At 35.2% G+C, this 19455-nt stretch overlaps 1 protein-coding gene across 4 annotated transcripts in view; it reads right to left on the bottom strand.

Annotated features, from left to right (window-relative positions):
• ROBO1 (roundabout guidance receptor 1) overlaps positions 1-19455 on the bottom strand; it is a 398650-nt gene that overhangs the window by 121342 nt on the left and 257853 nt on the right. The window lies entirely within an intron of this gene.

Raw genomic sequence — 19455 nt, 5'->3', positions numbered from 1 at the left:
AGGATCTAGCACAGTACCTATGTAGAAAGCACACTTTCAGATTTTTCAAGATGTGAGATATAGGATACATGGAATTCCTCAATTTCAGTCATTATCTTGTCTTTTATAAAAAGGCTTGCTATGTTAGAATTCATGTTAGAAGTACACTCTTTTCTATTGCCTTGTAGCAGACAAATTAAAATTCTGATGACTTTATCCTAAAGCAAAAAGAGTAAGTTTAAATTTTCAGATGTTTCAATAGAAGTTTTAAATGACTTAACAATTGGAAAAAACCTAACACCTGAAAAAAACTATGTCCTAAGTATAAAATGCTTTTGACAGTTTTCTCTAGAAACCCATGAAAAATACATCAGTGAATCTGTGGTAAATTTCATAAAAGTACTGCTGTATTTAAACAACAGTCTGGAATATTATTACCGTTGTGATTAATGGGAACCATGATGTAGCAACATGTGCTGTGTATATGACTTGCATGCGTCATCTTTCATTTTTACAACAGTCTCACAGGTGAGGTATATTTTTCTATTTTGGAATGAGAAAACTAATGCTCAGAGAATAAATATCAGACCCTTCCTCCAGATCTTTGAATAAGTGGATTAGAGTTCATTCTACATAAATCCAAAGTAAAGCTCAAATAGTGCACTTTCTTTTGGAAAGAAAACAAGAGCTCCTATTTTCTGTGCTTCTCATGCCACAAATTACAAATTGGCACTATCTTGTAAGTGTATAGGTTTCAAGACCCAATGGCTTGGCAAAGAAATAGGTGCTTTTGGTGGACCTCCCTGTGTGCATCAGATTGATGGCCCTCCTTCCATTACACTCTATATTTAAGCCTGAGTGATCGGGGTTGCCAGCCTAATTGCCATTAATCCATCTAGCTGCCAGGGGAAAAGATGTGCATGTTTACACTTCACATATGCATGTGTTCTTTGTAGGAGAAATCTAGTTAGGTGAGTATCTTACATTAGTCCCCATACGGAGAAAGAGCTCTTCTTTTCTCATATACACATGTACTTATTACTCTGACATTTAAAATTTGAACAGAATATCTGTAAGTTTTCCTAATAAAGATGAGAAAACCTGACATGATCTTTTATAAGCATGATGCGTGGATGGAGCAATATGGTGATGTGAAACACACTTGAGAGAAGAGTGACACCATGAATGTCAAAAGGAGAAGAAATAAGAAATAATGGATTCCTTAGTAAATTACACTTCTCAAGGAGACAGAGTTCCATTATTTTCAACCAGTATTACACAGATTGAGTTCAACTGCTTTTGAAATTTTCCCATACAAGGTGATGCTCTTAAAGGTGCCTTAAACATGAGTCTTTTTTCTGGTATAATCAGCCTTTAAAGCTTTGTGATCACCCAGGTTTGTAAGATTTAAGAAGGGAAAACCTGTGCCATCTGTTAGTAATTTTGTTAATGCACACCGGATTACTTTACAAGTGTATGATTTATCATATTATCAAATTCTTCGGGCTTCAGGAGATAAAAATTGAAGTGGTCCATTGTTACCAGCAGAGTATTAGTACTTTTAACGCAACTCACCTTTAAACAAAAGAAATGCAGAATAGGCATTAGACATTAGCCTAGCATAAGATTTCAGATTATTTTTTGAGAGATTGTCTTTAAAAGTGACAATACGAACAAGATAGAGAAATAGATAACACTAGTTATAGCCAGTTATAAATAATAAAATGGAAATTCTAAGCTGTTTGCTCAGATGAAAAATAATTAAAAATTTAAAGGCATAAAATAATTTCTTTGATTTTTGCATTTCGAACCATATTTTAAGGAAAGAATTCTGCACAATCAAATGCACCTTTGAACTTACTACTTTGTTTCTAAAAATGATAATTCATTCTTCCCATGGTAAACAGAAAAATAAAATTACATCTGGGCTATGATGAGCAATCACCAAAATTACATGGAGTTAGAAAAGGTAACTTTTTAAGAACAGAATGTACCAAAAAGTATTCTGACATCTATTAACTATTTTTCAAATTATTGGCAAGATCTATAAGCAATGTTTTAAGATAAATTTAAAAACCCTATCTTTAGAGAAACATTTCATCCATGATTAATAGAACATCAAAAATAAAATAAACTGGTTAGAACACCATCCTTGAAACCACAAAAGATCATACCTTTAATTTGGCAAACTACTTTAACCTATAATTAAACAAAGTGCTCCCAGACAGTAGTAAAATTCCACCAGTCCTTGGCTATTTGGAGAAATGTAATGGCCTGATCAAATATATCAAGTGCTTAGAAAGTGAAGAAACCCAGCTGCTTGAATAAGCATGCATTATAAGGAAAAAACAAAGGGGCCAACAACATTTCTGAGTCAGCTATCTAAATGAGGGCATCAAGCTAATTGGAAATTCCTATTGTGAGCTCTGTCTCTAACCATGTGTGTTCTTTTTGTAGTTATACTACTTTTGGTAGTATACCATATTGATTATTACTTTGAATTATGGAGTATAACTGGTTTTTAGCTGATGACTCAAGCTTCTGAGATGCTGTCTGCTTTCTGGAAGATCTGCTCTGAGGGATCATGGATGCAGTAGCATATATCCACATCAGGTGCTGGCCCAGGGAATTTCAGGAGTTGGCAGAATTCCACAGAGAAGGCAGCTTAGGCCAGTCTGCTAGGCACTCCTAAAACTAACATTTGTGTGAGACTAGATTTTTGGAAAAATATTCTAAACTGTTTTGAAGATAAACCTATTTGGGAAAAAAAATCAGAAGGTCAGAATCATCTCAAGTGATTTAAAAGAGCACTGGTGATCAACATGCAACACAAAGCAGGATGAAAAAAAATCACCATTGTACAATTCCAAAACCATTCAAGAGTATTCTGATTTTTCACATATGTTAGGACTTTCACTCATATGGAAGTTCACTATACTTCTTAGAGGAAACTTAAAAATGTTATAGTGTTTCCTGAAGTCACCAAAGATTATATGTTAAACTAGAAAATGTTTAATCTGGCTCTCTTTAGCCTCTCCTACTTTATCTCTGCATCTAAACATAATTGTACCCTCTCTGTGGTACTTGAGTCATTTTACATGGACTTATAAGGATTTTATTAGGAATTACAACTAGGTGTCTCAAGGGACCCAGACAAAAACGGGCATGCAGACTATGAATTAGACTCCCCTAAAAGTATATGTCATATAGTTGGAGACTCCTATATTTGACATCCACTTAAAAATACTGATCAAACCAGTTTTATCAGTGTTGTCCCACAAAATAACTCAAAAGAGTTATTTTCCATTCTGAGGTTAAACATCTCTGGTCTCTCACCTCTCCATGTTATTTACAGCAATGCAGAATGAACATTAGCTGGGAATCAAGACAGGAGTACTTAAAACAACACCCAACAGTGAGGCTGTATTATAAGTCCTCAAAACGCTCTTACTGCTCCTCATTATGAGGCTAATTAATAGTCAAAGAAGATATATTTTCAACAACTAAGAGACCTGACCAAGGTCTAGTTATTAACGCAGTTTCAGAAAGGAGCTTCAGACTTTCCCAAGGTGGCTGTAAGTTAAGCTTAAGTTACTATTAAATTGTTGTAATTTATTTTTATTTTTTGGGTAAGATCCTGAGATAACCTCAGATAGTCAATTACTTAAGATGATTTTAGATATGTTTTAAAAAGCATCCTTGATAAAGCAAACATGTGTACAGAATTATTAATCAAATTGACGCAATGCCACATTTGTACCCAGTGGAAAAACAACTGAAAATAATAAGGGAAAATACTGAAAATAATACATTCTATAACTGGCCCTAAGATAAGATATAATATTGAATTCAGGCCAGAAAACAAGCAGCAAAGTTTAGCACAGAGAACCCTACCCAGTAATCTGTGATAATTTATGTGGGAAAAGAATCTGAAAGAGAATGGACGAATGTATATGTATGACTGAGTCACTTTGTTGTACAGGCAGTTTGTTGTAAATTATCACAACCTTGTAAATCAACTATACTTCAATAAAATTTAAAAAATACTATGAAACAAACAAAAACAAGCAGCAAAATTAAATGACATGAATCCAGTAAAACACTTTACCTGTGGGTTTTTTGTTACGAAACACCTTAAATTTAAGTGTTGTTTGAGAAGGGTTGATCAGGTCTAGGTTGTCATGGGAAAAACCAGAACTGACATTGAGAGGTTTGGCTCTTAATCGTGACTCATAATACAGATCCATTAAGTGACTCAGGACAAATGAACTCCCCTGGCTTCCCTTTTTTTTCTTAAAAATGAAGGGACTTAGGAGTTCCTGCTATGGCACAGTGGGTTAAGAATCTGACTGCAAGTGGTTCGGTTCGCTGTGGAAGCATGGGTTCAATCTCCACCTGACACAGTAGTTTAAAGGATCTGGCATTGCCGCAGCTGGCTTGGATTCAATCCCTGGCCCAGGTACTTCCACTAAAAAAAAAAGGAGGCCTCAAACAAAATAAATTTAAAAAGAAAAAAATAAAAAAGTCATCAAAACCATAAAATGTGGGCAAGGGATGTTAGGAAGTAAATAACCCTTTTTGTTTGTATGTTTCTCTTCTTAATTTTAATATAGTAATGAAGTGTTTGAACTTACAGGACCATCAGGCTAAAACACACAATTATGCAAAGGGGTTAGCATACTTAAAAAACAGGGCAACCACAAGCCAAAACCAAATATTGCATTTGCAAAAAATGAAAAAAAAAAATACACTCAAGCAGATAATAACAGGAGACCATCCAACCAAAACAAAAAAAAAGAAAAGAAAAGAAAGGAAGAATGGAGAACCATAGAATCAACTGGAACACGAGGTTCAAATGGCAATAAATAATCATCTATCAATTATCACCTTAAATGTCAATGGACTGAACGCCCCAATCAAAAGACACAGAGTGGCTGAGTGGATACAAAGGCAAAAACCTTCAATATGCTGCCTACAAGAAACTCACCTTAGGACAAAAGATACATATAGATTGAAAGTGAAAGGGTGGGGAAAAATACTTCACGCCAATAGACATGACAGAAAAGCAGGAGTCGCAATGCTCATATCAGACAAAACAGACTTTAAAACAAGAGACATAAAGAAAGACAAAGAAGGACACTACTTAATGATTAAGGCATCCATCCAAGGAGAGGATGTTACTATCGTCAACATATATGCCCCAAATACAGGAGTACCCAGATACATACAACAAATATTAACAGACATAAAGGGAGATATTGATGAGAAGACAATCATAGCAGGAGACCTTAATACCCCCCTCACATCAATGGACAGGTCCTCTAGACAGAAAACCAATAAAGCAACAGAGATCCTAAAGGAAACCATAGAAAAGTTAGACTCAATTGATATCTTCAGGACACTACATCCAAAAAAAGCAGAATACACATTCTTCTCAAATGCTCATGGAACAGTCTCAAGAATCGACCACATCTTGGGACACAAAGCGAATCTCAATAAATTTAGGAGCATAGAAATTATCTCAAGTATCTTCTCTGACCACAATGCCATGAAATTAGAAATCAACCATGGGAAAAGGAAAGAGAAAAAACCTACTGCATGGAGACTAAACAACATGCTACTAAAAAACCAATGGGTCAAGGAGGAAATCAAGAAGGAAATTAAAAACTACCTGGAAACAAATGATAATGAAGACACAACCGCTCAAAATCTATGGGATGCTGCGAAAGCAGTGCTCAGAGGGACATTTATAGCAATACAGGCCTTTCTCAAAAAAGAAGAAAGATCCCAAATGGACAACTTAACCCTCCACCTAAATGAAGTAGAAAGAGAAGAACAAAAAAGTCCGAAAGTCAGCAGAAGGAAGGAAATTATAAAGATCAAAGAAGAAATCCATAAAATAGAGACTCAAAAAACAATAGAGAAAATTAATAAAACCAAGAGCTGGTTCTTTGAAAAGGTCAACAAAATTGACAAACCCCTGGCCAGACTTACTAAAAAGAGGAGAGAAAGAACCCAAATAACCAAAATTATACATGAAAAAGGAGAAATCACAACGGATACAGCAGAAATACAAAACACCATAAGAGAATACTATGAACAACTATACGGCAACAAGGTTGACAATCTGGAAGAAATGGACAATTTTCTAGAATCTTACAGCCTGCCCAAACTGAATCAAGTAGAAACAGACCAACTGAACAGACCAATCACTAGAAATGAAATTGAAGAGGTCATAAAATCACTCCCTACAAATAAAAGTCCAGGACCAGATGGCTTCACAGGTGAATTTTATCAAACATATCAAGAGGAATTGGTGCCCATCCTCCTTAAACTCTTCAAAAGGTTGAAGAAGAAGGAATACTCCCAAAGACATTCTATGATGCCACCATCACCCTCATTCCAAAACCAGACAGAGATACCACCAAAAAAGAAAACTATCACCCAATATCACTGATGAATATAGATGCAAAAATTCTCAACAAAATCTTAGCCAACCAAATCCAACAACATACCAAAAAAATTATACACCATGACCAGGTGGAGTTCATCCCAGGTTCACAAGGATGGTTCAACATACACAAATCAATCAGCATCATACACCACATTAACAAAAAAAAAAGTCAAAAATCATATGATCATCTCAATAGACGCAGAAAAAGCATCTGACAAAGTCCAACATCCATTCATGATCAAGACCCTCGCCAAAGTGGGTATAGAGGGAACATTCCTGAATATAATCAAAGCCATTTATGAGAAACCCACAGCAAATATAATCCTCAATGGGGAAAAACTGAAAGCCTTCTCACTCAAATCTGGAACAAGACAGGGATGCCCACTCTCACCACTGCTCTTCAACATCGTTTTGGAAGTCCTAGCCACAGCAATTAGACAAACCAAAGAAATAAAAGGCATCCATATAGGAAGAGAAGAGATCAAACTGTCACTGTATGCAGATGACATGATACTATACATAGAAAACCCTAAGGACTCAACCCCAAAACCACCTGAACTGATTCATAAATTCAGCAAAGTAGCAGGATATAAGATGAACATTCAGAAGTCAGTTGCATTTCTGTATACCAGCAATGAAATATTAGAAAAGGAATACAAAAATATAATACCTTTTAAAATTGCACCTCACAAAATCAAATACCTCGGAATACACCTGACCAAGGAGGGAAAGGACCTATATGCCGAGAACTATAAAACTTTAATGAAAGAAATCAAAGAAGATGGAAAGAAATGGAAAGATATTCCATGTTCCTGGATTTGGAAAATCAATATTGTAAAAATGGCCATACTACCCAAAGCAATCTACAGATTCAATGCAATCCCTATCAAATGACCCATGACATTTTTCACAGAACTGGAACAAACAATCCAAACATTTATATGGAACCACAAAAGACCCAGAATCGCCAAAGCAATCCTGAGAAACAAAAACCAAGCAGGAGGCATCACTCTCCCAGACTTCAAGAAATACTACAAAGCCACAGTCATCAAAACAGTGTGGGACTGGTATCAAAACAGACAGACAGAACAATGGAACAGAACAGAGAATCCGGAAATAAACCCTGACACCTATGGTCAATTAATCTTCGACAAGGGAGGCAAGAACATAAAATGGGAAAAAGAAAGTCTATTCAGCAAGCATTGCTGGGAAACCTGGACAGCTGCAGGCAAAGCAATGAAGCTAGAACACACCCTCACACCATGCACAAAAATAAACTCCAAATGGCTGAAAGACTTAAATATACGACAGGACACCATCCAACTCCTAGAAGAAAACACAGGCAAAACACTCTCTGACATCAACATCATGAATATTTTCTCAGGTCAGTCTCCCAAAGCAATGGAAATTAGAGCAAAAATAAACCCATGGGACCTCATCAAACTGAAAAGCTTTTGCACAGCAAAGGAAACCCAAAAGAAAACAAAAAGACAACTTACAGAATGGGAGAAAATACCTTCAAATGATGCAACCGACAAGGGCTTAATCTCTAGAATATATAAACAACTTATACAACCCAACAGCAAAAAAGCCAATCAACCAATGGAAAAATGGGCAAAAGACCTGAATAGACATTTCTCCAAAGAAGATATACAGATGGCCAACAAACACATGAAAAAATGCTCAACATCGCTGGTTATAAGAGAAATGCAAATCAAAACTACCATGAGATATCACCTCACACCAGTCAGAATGGCCATCATTCATAAATCCACAAATAACAAGTGCTGGAGGGGCTGTGGAGAAAAGGGAACCCTCCTACACTGTTGGTGGGAATGTAAACTGGTACAGCCACTATGGAGAACAGTTTGGAGATACCTTAGAAATCTATCCATAGAACTTCCATATGACCCCGCAATCCCACTCTTGGGCATCTATCCGGACAAAACTCCACTTAAAAGAGACACGTGCACCCGCATGTTCATTGCAGCACTATTCACAATAGCCAAGACATGGAAACAACCCAAATGTCCATCGACAGAGGATTGGATTCGGAAGAGGTGGTATATATACACAATGGAATACTACTCAGCCATAAAAAAGAATGACATAATGCCATTTGCAGCAACATGGATGGAACTAGAGAATCTCATACTGAGTGAAATGAGCCAGAAAGACAAAGACAAATACCATATGATATCACTCATAACTGGAATCTAATATCCAGCACAAATGAACATCTCCTCAGAAAAGAAAATCATGGATTTGGAGAAGAGACTTGTGGCTGCCTGATGGGAGGGGGAGGGAGTGGGAGTGATTGGGAGCTTAGGGCTTATCAGACACAACTTAGAATAGATTTACAAGGAGATCCTGCTGAATAGCATTGAGAACTTTGTCTAGATACTCATGTTGCAACAGAAGAAAGGCTGAGGGAAAAATGTAATTGTAATGTATACATGTAAGGATAACCTGACCCCCTTGCTGTACAGTGGGAAAATAAAAAAAAAAAAAAGGAGCTTGCCCATTTCCAATCTCTCAAGTCACCTCCCTAACATTCTGTGAGTATCTGTAAGTCACACTTACAGAAATCTATTTATTCACATAATTAACCTGTGTAATAGCTCCTCCTTCTCTTACTGTTAAGTCAATGATATTGTGCGAAAATAGAATGTGTACATGTATGTATAACTGGGTCACCAAGCTGTACAGTAGAAAAAAACTGTATTGGGGAAATAGCTATTAAAAATAATCATAATAATTGTAAAAAAAGAAAAAAGAAACAGTGTGGACAACATCTTCTTTCTAATCTATGGGGGGTAAAGAAAACAAATATATAAGTGCCTATGGAAATAAAATCAAGTATGTGCAAATTAGTATCTTTTCAGCTCTGGGGATGCTAGAAGACATTGTTTTGATTTACATTTCATTCATTTAACACTTCTCAAGCAATATGTATTGAGCTCTAAGCATAAGACAGACACAGAGCATACAGCTGGCCCTTAAGTGTCTTATGTATATTAGATAGTAATATATAAATAATGATTTGAAGCAGATTAAAAGAGAAACACTTAGCAGAAGGAAAAGGAACAGGTAACAGGAAGATAGATCTAAGGTGGACGTGCAGAGTAGGGTTTTACAGAAGACTCCTCTGAAGAAGCTGCCTTTAAGTTGGAACTTGAAAATGAGTGAGTTAGACAAAGAGGGTGTTGGTGTCAAAACTTTCCAGGCAGAGGGAATTGGATATGCAAAAACCCTCATGATGCGTTACTGCAAATACTTGGTATCTAAGCTCTGAAATGTACAGCTAGCACACAAATCATGAAAATCTAGAGCAACAATCAAATACTCACTGGAATTATAACTATATACTCACCTACACTAATTTTTTTGCTAGAACCAAGAAAGCCTTACTTTATTACAATCTTTTCAAAAGAATACTTGGTCTTCACAGATAGGTCTGAGAAGCTTGGCTTTCTTTTTTCTATTTTCAGTGTCCAAACATGATGAGTGCATGTTTAATTATTTAAATAGATTTATAAGTTTTTGGAAAGGTTCAGGATGTTCCTTAGGAAGATAAACCAGCCTTTCTCAACCAGCACACCTCATCTGAATCACAGCATTTCTCAATCCCCTTAAGAACTGTACAAAACTAGAACTGTTCTAGATGCATGGAAGGAAAGTCAATTTATTATGCAGAGCAGATACCTTAGGGCATTAAGGCTTAATGCTCTTTCGGAATCTCCAGTTTAATATTGCATTTCACAATAAGGGTGTACATAGGATTCAAATTAATTGCCTAATATCGGTAGCAGTCTTAAATCTTACTTACTCATAATAGTCACCTACACTAAATACCCATGGTGATTCTGTAGAAAATGATTTTCTCACAGTTGTGAATCAGACCTAAACAGAAATTTAGATGAGATATAAATGCTGGATCTATTTTCATTTACATATATGGTATTCTTGCTTATTTGGACAAGTTGAAATTGCTATGGCATAGATAGTTCCTGATTTTCTTATTCCATCAAGTTTTTGATTGCTAAATACATCCAGAGTTCAGGCAGGTATACTAAGAACAATAATAACCAGAATGCCGATTACTAACACGTACGCAGTGTGTCATCATTTAAAACTACATTTAACATGCATTTTCTCACTGGACTCCCAAAAGGACATTGTAAACCAATATAGGTATTATTAGACAATTCATTTTATAGATGGAAACAACAAAATTTATAGAGATCAAACGTCCATACAATCATGCATTTAATAAGTGTTAAAAAACCTAAAGTTATAAGGTGGTCTTATAATGTATAAGACTATGTTTAATTTTACTAATCCACTGTATTTCAATGATGAAACAAAAATTAAGTGGGATAAAACATAAATTTACTTCTTAACTCTTCTCAATCTGATGATTCATATTATAATGTATATTAATTTATACTTAAATCAAGAATAACATTTTTATTCTTTAAAAAATGGTAAGAGATATAATATGCATTACTCTTTAGGTAAGATGGACAGAAAAAAACAACATTTTGATTCACTACTTCAGTTTCCTTTGACCTTCACACAACAGAACTACATATTTATTTTGCAGGAACACAAATTTAACTTCTCAGGGAAAAGGGGCTCAATGACATCAGCTGCATTAAGCATGTTGATTTCCTGTAGGGGAACAGAGGGGAAAAGGAAGCAACAGACATTGAACAATGAAAGAAGTTGGGAGACCAGAGGAAAGCACTAATCGAAGGAAGGGAGGAGGAGCAGATGGCTTAGGAAGGAGACATGTGGGAATTGGGGGGAAAGGAAGCAATTGGCAAGGAGAGGGCTGAATGCCAAATTTATGAAGGATCTGGAGGACACTGGGGATTTGGATGGGATGTGAGTCAGCTGCTTTTTACCAAAATATCACACCAACAAGGGAAATCAAAGAAACCTACAAAGACACAGAGGAAACAGAAAAGGACTGGAAAAAGAACTGATGACACACTGCATTCTAACAATTGTACCTTTTAGAATGGGAATGGGAAGTGTTAAATAATTTTTTAATTGTAACTGAATCTTTCTAATTTCACTACTGATTTTCAAATCTTTAACTTGCATGCGAGAGAAATGGTATAGATACAACTCATATTTGAACTACATTTTACTTACCTCGTACGTATATGATTTCTCATTCATTTATAAATCAGTTCCTTTAAACTGTCTAGGCTTAGGGTAACCAACTGTCCCAGTTTTCCCAGAACTGAGGGTTATTTTCCTGGGACTAGGGATTGGCAGTGCTAACACCAGGGTAATGGTGAAACCAGGTTTTCCTGCACACCAGGATGGCTGGTCATTTTGTCTAAGTAAAATCTTAAGAAAGGGCAACTAAATAGCCATGTTCATCATATTAAAACACATAGAATGCTGTGGAATTCTGTCCACATTTTTCAAAGGTGAATGAATAAAATCCACATACAGTTATGCGATAAGTAAATGAAACTGGTAATAAAAGAGTATCTGGCTAGACTACAGTCTGATGGTAATAAATAACTTACAATAAAAGTATTCTCTCATAATCCAAATTGTTTTTTCAATTAAGCAACAAAATACCTTTAAGGCATATGGAATATTTATAGCATGCCACTTTGAGGACATGAGGGAAAAGAATAAAAAATTCAAGGCACAGCTTATCTCAAAGAATAAGTCACTCAAAAATATTTGTCAAAAATCCACATACAAAAAGGATGGAAAAAGTATGTATTCATCTCTAATTTTTAGCTTAAAAGTTAAGAATTTCATTAGAAGATAAATGTCTTTTAAACTCCTCTTTTAAGTACTAAAATGAAATAATTCAGGATCAATGACAAAGATTATTTTGAGAAAATTTACCCTAGAATATCAAAATTGAGCCCTGGCAGATCTTACCATTTACTCTGTATTGTTATTATGCTAGTTTTTACAATATTTTATTGCATTTATACAAAATGGCAAAGATACAACATCAATCTTTTTGGACAATTTTGCATTCATTTATATAATCCTCGCAATCACTTAATTTTTAACATGTGTACAGCTGACAGTATTAGAACCTAGATGATCCACAATTTATACAATTAACTATAAAGTACAGTCAGTTGAATCATTCTCTGATTCATTCCCTTTTAGTATAAATCTTTCCCAAATGCTGGGTGGTGAACAGTCGTTTATCATTCTCTTTAGAAAAGCTCCTAATATCACCTGAGGTAAGACCTCTTGTGTCCAGAATAAATAATTTTAGTTTATCTGAACTATAGTCTTTGGTCAAACTATAACCCTTGGCCGAATGTGACCATTTCTGTGCCATCTTTTGTGAAACTACTAAACTTCACATTTTATAGATCTTTATTATTTACAGTTTTTAGTACTGATATAATACGAACTAGTTCCCAAATGTACCAAACTAACTTTCAATACAGCCCCCACTGTGTAAACTAATTTCTTCAGGCCCTTACAAGCTTAAAAATAATATTTAGTGGAAACAAAGAGTTACTGAGTTGAAATTTGTATTGATAACAAATCAGAGTCCACACATATATGTATATGTGTGTGTGTATATATATACGTATATGTATGTATACACACACACACATCAAATTTTACAGGAATTATAAGAAATATTATCAGTAAACAAAAGACAGGTGTTTTCACAGCCAATTTGGAGTTAACCACTGCCCTAGTAAAATTTTAGTATTTTTATGACAGGGCTGATGTCAGGATAAAGTGGGTCAACACATGTAAAGTTCTTAGAGTAGGGCCTGACACATAATAAGTACTCCATTAAGTGTTTAATATCGACATCCTCTTCCTCCTCCACACCATCATCATCATCCTCTTCTCCAGAAGACTGAATTGATGGGTATAAGTGTGCCATCACGGAAAGAAAACGGCTTATTAATTGAGCTTTAAAGGGGATTAAATGAGATGATCTAAACTTTCCAGTACATGCACATGCTCAATACACAAGAGATATCGTTATTACTATGGCAGATGAGTAAATTGTTGGTATCCCTACAGTAACAATTTCCAAAACTCGACACATTTTTTGGAAAAATTTCAGGGTTGATTAAAAAACAGAGCAGTTACTTTTTCAATTTGTTTTCATGATATACTTAAGAAGATGAGCTATAACACTCCATAAATATTTATTGCTTATCTACTATGTTCCATGTATTTAGAATTTACTATTGTCCCGATAAATATTGATTTTCTAACTCAAATAAAATGCTTTAATTCCTAGTCATAAACTATCATCTCTGGTATACAAATATAGACAACTATCATTTTGTTTTGTTAAAATAATATCAATTTGCTATTCCAATGTATCATATCTTGAAATAAACCATAATAGTTGACCTTGACTCATTAGTTAGACCTATGTACTACTGGATACCTTAACATTTTAAAGTATGAATACTTTTGTTTTTAGGCCCATAAATGAATTAAGTAAGATGTATTTATATCTTCAATGAGATGGGCTATTTCTTGTCTTTATGCCTGCAATTCCTATAGCTACCACCAGGAGGATGTTCATTTCAGAGACAACCAAAAAAAAAAAAAAATGATAGGAGAAACTGATGCCTCAGATCTTGTACAATTGTGCAATTGTGCAACCATCCAAAACTAGGCTGATTTATAACATACTTAAATTTTCACTAAGGTAATAATATTAAAATTACCCAGGTCATCAAATAGAAAATAAATAGCAAATTTTCAAATAAGTGTAATATATTTTCACAATGTTTTGACACTAGTAAACTTCTCTTTTTTTCTACCCAAAATGATGCACTCCATTCAGAAACCCAAAATCATGCTAAAACTTTTCTTGGGTTTTTTGTTGTGGTTGTTGTTGTTTTGTTTTTGGTCTACTTAGCTTTTACTCAACATAATCCTGCAACTGACAATCTTTATACATAATTAAGTCTTTTGTGATCTAGGAAATTATTTGTGTTATGTTTTCAACTATGTTTATCTTCTTTAACTCAAGGGCAATTTTAGTTTTTTTATTGAACATAAATTTTTTGTCAAAATTTGATATTAATTGATTTCCCAATCTTATTCTGTTTTTTATTGTTACAAAATAAAATTGCATTTAAGTACAATAGTTCCAAAATGTAATGAAATTAAATCAATATATCACTTTTTAATAAAGTACACCTAAACGGTGTCCTACATCAAAAAATGTCTTTGGTCTTCTGATTCATCTCTATGAGAAAACTTCATTTATTAATAATAATGGTTATGACTAAGGCTCAGACATATGAAGTAAATCTATTTAATCCAGCCTGCCAGTTAAACTAATTCTATTCCTCATTCTAAATATAAATACTCAGATATAGAAAAAAAAGGAAAGAAAGAAAGAATAGTATGGACAAACATCATCTAAGTCCTCCTTCACATTATTCTAAGAAACACATGCCAAGAAAGTTATAAAAGATTCTCCTCTGAGGTAGCAAAATAGAAAATGTTTTTTATATATTCCTGGTTTATAATCATCATAGATCTAAAAATTGGCTCAGCATACAGGTCAATGTAAAAAGAAATGACTTAAGAACATCAAAAAATACAGGTGCAGCTACAATTCAATTACATATTTCCTTTTTTTTGGGTAGGGTGTGTCTTTGTTCTCACAGCTGGGAGAGTCATACTTTCAAATTGCAACAAAGAAAGCCACCACATTAAAGAACTCTAGAAATTCCTATAACCCAAACTGTAGCAATAACCGTGCAATCTTCACTTGCCTTTCATAAAGATATTATGTGCTTTAATCTCCTGTTCGTCTGTACTCAACACATTTGGTAAAGTACATTAACAATGGAAAAGAAAACAATCATTTGAAACAAAGCTTAGGAAGGAAAAATCACATAAAATACCTAATAACCACAAAGTTTTAAGAATTTACTTTCAACTTTTACTAAAAAGAAAAAAAGAATTAGAAACAATGTCAGGCATTCTGTTTCTAAGTTTTTGTTTTAATTACTCAATTTTAGTTTTCCCTAAAGGAAGAAAATCAAACAAAAACAATCACGATCTAAATAAGAGCAGTCATTTTGAACCCACACTGCTGATTTTTAATCTATTCACATCCCTGCTTGTAAAAATGTGCTTTTTACCTCTAGTGTTTTATCAGTTTAACAAAATTTACACAAAACACACAGATGGTCTGAGAAATAGCAAAAGTTTCAGATGTTACAACTTCCTAGCATACGGAACAATATCGTGGATCATCATTTTGGCAACATTTAAATGATTTTTAAATTATTTATACATTAACATCTTGGCATTGTTTCATAGTCATAGATTACTGCAACTTTAAATTTTTTTCATTTGATTCTTGATAGGAGGTGGTTCTTATATTGACTCTAAACTTCTACAGTGTGGGAGAATTGGTGTCCTTTATTTATAGGGTAGCATCTACTAGACAGCAAAAGATAAATGAAAATCCTACAATAAATTAAACATGGTGGCAAAAACCATAACATATATTTCTAATTTAATACATGATATAACAGGAAGTTTCAAGAATTTTTAAAAAATCTTACTTACTATAGCAGTTTTAAACTGTTAATGTTACAAAAATGCACATATACACATGTTCACACACAAAACAAAACCTTTAACTATGACTTTTCAAAATGTAAGACTACAACCACTTTTATTTTTTAACTATTGTATTAACTCCAATGGAGAAAGAACTGTCTATACAATTCTGAAGTGTCTGATTTCAATCTTGAATCAATTGATTTCTCTTGAATCAATTCAGTGCATTTTAACCCCACTATTCCACTGAAACTGCTCTTGTCAAGGTCATTAATGACTGACCACCAAGTTGTCAATCCCAATGGTCAGTCCTCAATCCTTACATTACTTGATCTGCCAGCTGCAATGGACACAGTCATTGCACCTCCTTACGACAGTACCTTCACTTGGCTTCCCTTCGGGTTTTCCTCCTTTCTCACTGACAGTCTCCACTGCTCTTTCTGCCTCTTGTCTCACTGACAGTCTCCACTGCTCTTTCTGCCTCTTGTCCCTAGAGCTAAACAATGGACCTCTTTTCCTTTCTATGTATAATCACTCCCTTGGTGGTTTCAGCCTCCTGTTTTTAAATAATATGTACATGCTGATGACTCCCATATTCATCAGAATAGGCTACATCAGTCTTATGGTAAGAAATTCTCTCTGACTTAATACAATAAAACTTTACTTCTCATTCATTCTGCATGCCCACTGTGGAAAGACAAGAGGTGTGGGGTTGGGGACCCCGGCTCTTGAGGTATCCTCTGTGTTGCAGCACTACCTGGAAAGTGTGTCCTCCTTGGTTGCCATATAGTAAAGAGAGAGAGTGCTGGAGGCTCACTCACTAGCATTTAATGTCTTGAATTTTCACTCATAGATCAGGAAGCTGAACCAGCCAAATAGCTCTGCTCTGTAGCAAGGAAGCTGGGAAGAGAGTCTTCATTTGCCCAGAGTGGGGAAGGATGCATAATAATGGCTATGTGTTATGTCTACGACAACTCCAAGTTTTCTTCAGACTCAACCTCAACTCTGAATTTCTGACTCATGTTCCCAACTGCCTGTTTGACATTTATACTTGGATATCTAATAAGAATTTCAAAATTTCAGGGTCTTAACACTGAACTCCTGACACCTCCCACCCCTAATTAATGGCATCTCTGTCAATGGCATCTCCACCTTTTCACTTTCTCAGATCAATTGATTAAAGTAAGCCATTTCTTTTTCTCACAAGCCACATCCAATCTGTTAGAAATTCTATTGACTACTGCTTCACAGCAGATCCAGAATATAACCTCTCCTCGTCAACTCCCTCCTAAGACACTGCTCCATGTCACCATTTCTATTTTGCTTGGATTACTGCAAAAGCCCCCACTGGTCCCCTCACCCCACTGGTCTGTCATTATCACCCTTTACTGTATATTTCAGAGAATGGAGGATTCTGCTAAGAAACCTCTGATGCTTTATACCTTGCTCAGAGGAAAAGCCAAACTACTTACAAGGTCTCTTAGGTCCTACACAGTCTGGTGAGTTGTCACCTTCTATGCTATCTCCTACAAATCCCCCCTTTGCTCACTCTGCTCAATCCACACTGACTTTTTTTTTTGGGGGGGGGGGAATGTTAGAGGTATACCCTGCCTTCAAGTTTTTGAATTTACTGTTTTGTCTGCTTAGAACTTTTTTTTTTTTCAGGGCCACAGTTATGGCATATGTAAGATCCCAGGCTAGAGGTTGAATCAGAGCTACAGTTGCTAGCCTACTCCACAACAACAGTCATGCCAAATCTCAGCTGCATCTGCAAACTATACCGAAGCTCACAACAATGCTGGATAGTTAACCACTGAGCAAGGCCAGGGATCAAACCCGCATCCTCATGGATACTGGTCGGGTTCGTCTCCACTGAGCCACAATAGGAACTCCTGCTTACAACATTCTTTATTCAGATATCTATATAGTTCCCTCACCCATTAATTTTTTTAACATCTTTATATGAAAGGATTTCTGGTCATTCTATTTAAAATTTAAATTCTACCCCCATGCTAATTAATATGTCTACCTCTTCATTATTTTTCTTTCTTTTTTTTTTCTTGTCTTTTGTCTTTTTAGGGCCGCACCCATGGTATATGAAGGTTCCCAGGCTAGGGGTCTAATCAGAGCTGTAGCTGCCAGCCTACGCCACAGCCACAGCCACATGAAATCGGAGCTGCGTCTGTGACCTACACCACAGCTTACGGCAATGCTGGATCCTTAACCCACTGAGCGAGGCCAGGGATTGAACGCACGTCCTCATGGATACTAGTCAGGTTCGTTAGCCACTGAGTCATGACGGGAACTCCATATTTTTCTATAGGACTTACTGTAGTCTAACATACTATATGTTATACTATCTATCTTGGTTATATCTGCACATTTAATCACAGAATATAAACCCCAGAGGGGCACTCACTAATTTCTGTTTGATGCTGCATCTCCATGCTGAGAATTTAATCATTAATTTGTATTAAACACAAATAGATAATCAGGAAATATATAATGGAGGCAATAGATAATAATGGTTTCGATGAGTTTGGATCACTAGGGCAAGAAAGTGGGAATTACAGATAATGGTCATCGAATCACTGAAGTATGTTTTTAAAGGGAAAAATATCTTAATTGTGCATATGTCTAAAATGAACCTGTTATGACTAATGAGGGAAGCATTTGGTCCTAGAGTCTCTCTCTCTGTGCTCTTGATTCTATTTCCCAAGTCAATGTTTTCACATACAGTTCACTTTGCTATGTGGCTTTTCAGTACCTCTTAAAAGGAGAACAAGGTTCTTCTCACCTCAATTATTACAATTAAAAAAAAAGTCTTTGAGAGACTCATTCTAATTCCGATCAGTGTAGGAAAAATGCCTGGTTTCTTTCAAGGGCTCTAAAACCTTGTCCACCAAAACTTTTTTTTTTTCTTTTTTTTAACTATTTGATTTTCATACTAATCTGCTAACTGGTTGCTCAGGAATAGTGCAAGCATTTATCAAGATTATGTAGTCTGTGTTGTAACTTTGTTCTTCTGCAACTTTAACAGTGACCTTCTCCTTACACACACATTCTCCTGGGAAATTTTAAATCTTGGCCAATAAATTCACAACAGATAACAGAGTATGTGCAAAACAGAGGCAACAGTTAAGGAGAATATTGTACAATCATAGAAGCAAAGAGAGTTCAGTTATTTAGGGATTTTAGCACCTAAATGGAAATAGAAATGAGAAGTCTCATGAAATAGCTATTGCCAAAAAGAAAATGCATAATTACTTACTACAGATAGCATACTTCTCTACCTCTATCACAACAGGATTGTGAAATCCAGTAATCTAGTCACATTATTTTATTTTGGAATGAGATCAATTCATCACTAACCATCATTCACAATGAGATTTCATTTTTCAGAAACATTACCCTACCGAACAGAAAAGCAGCTTAAAAAGGAGAAAGAGATA

The sequence above is a fragment of the Phacochoerus africanus genome, chromosome 1 (genome assembly GCF_016906955.1).
Source record: "Phacochoerus africanus isolate WHEZ1 chromosome 1, ROS_Pafr_v1, whole genome shotgun sequence".
NCBI classification, from domain to species: Eukaryota; Metazoa; Chordata; class Mammalia; order Artiodactyla; family Suidae; genus Phacochoerus; species Phacochoerus africanus.
Note: the sequence above shows the minus strand (reverse complement) of the source record. Positions and strands in the feature narration are given on the sequence as shown.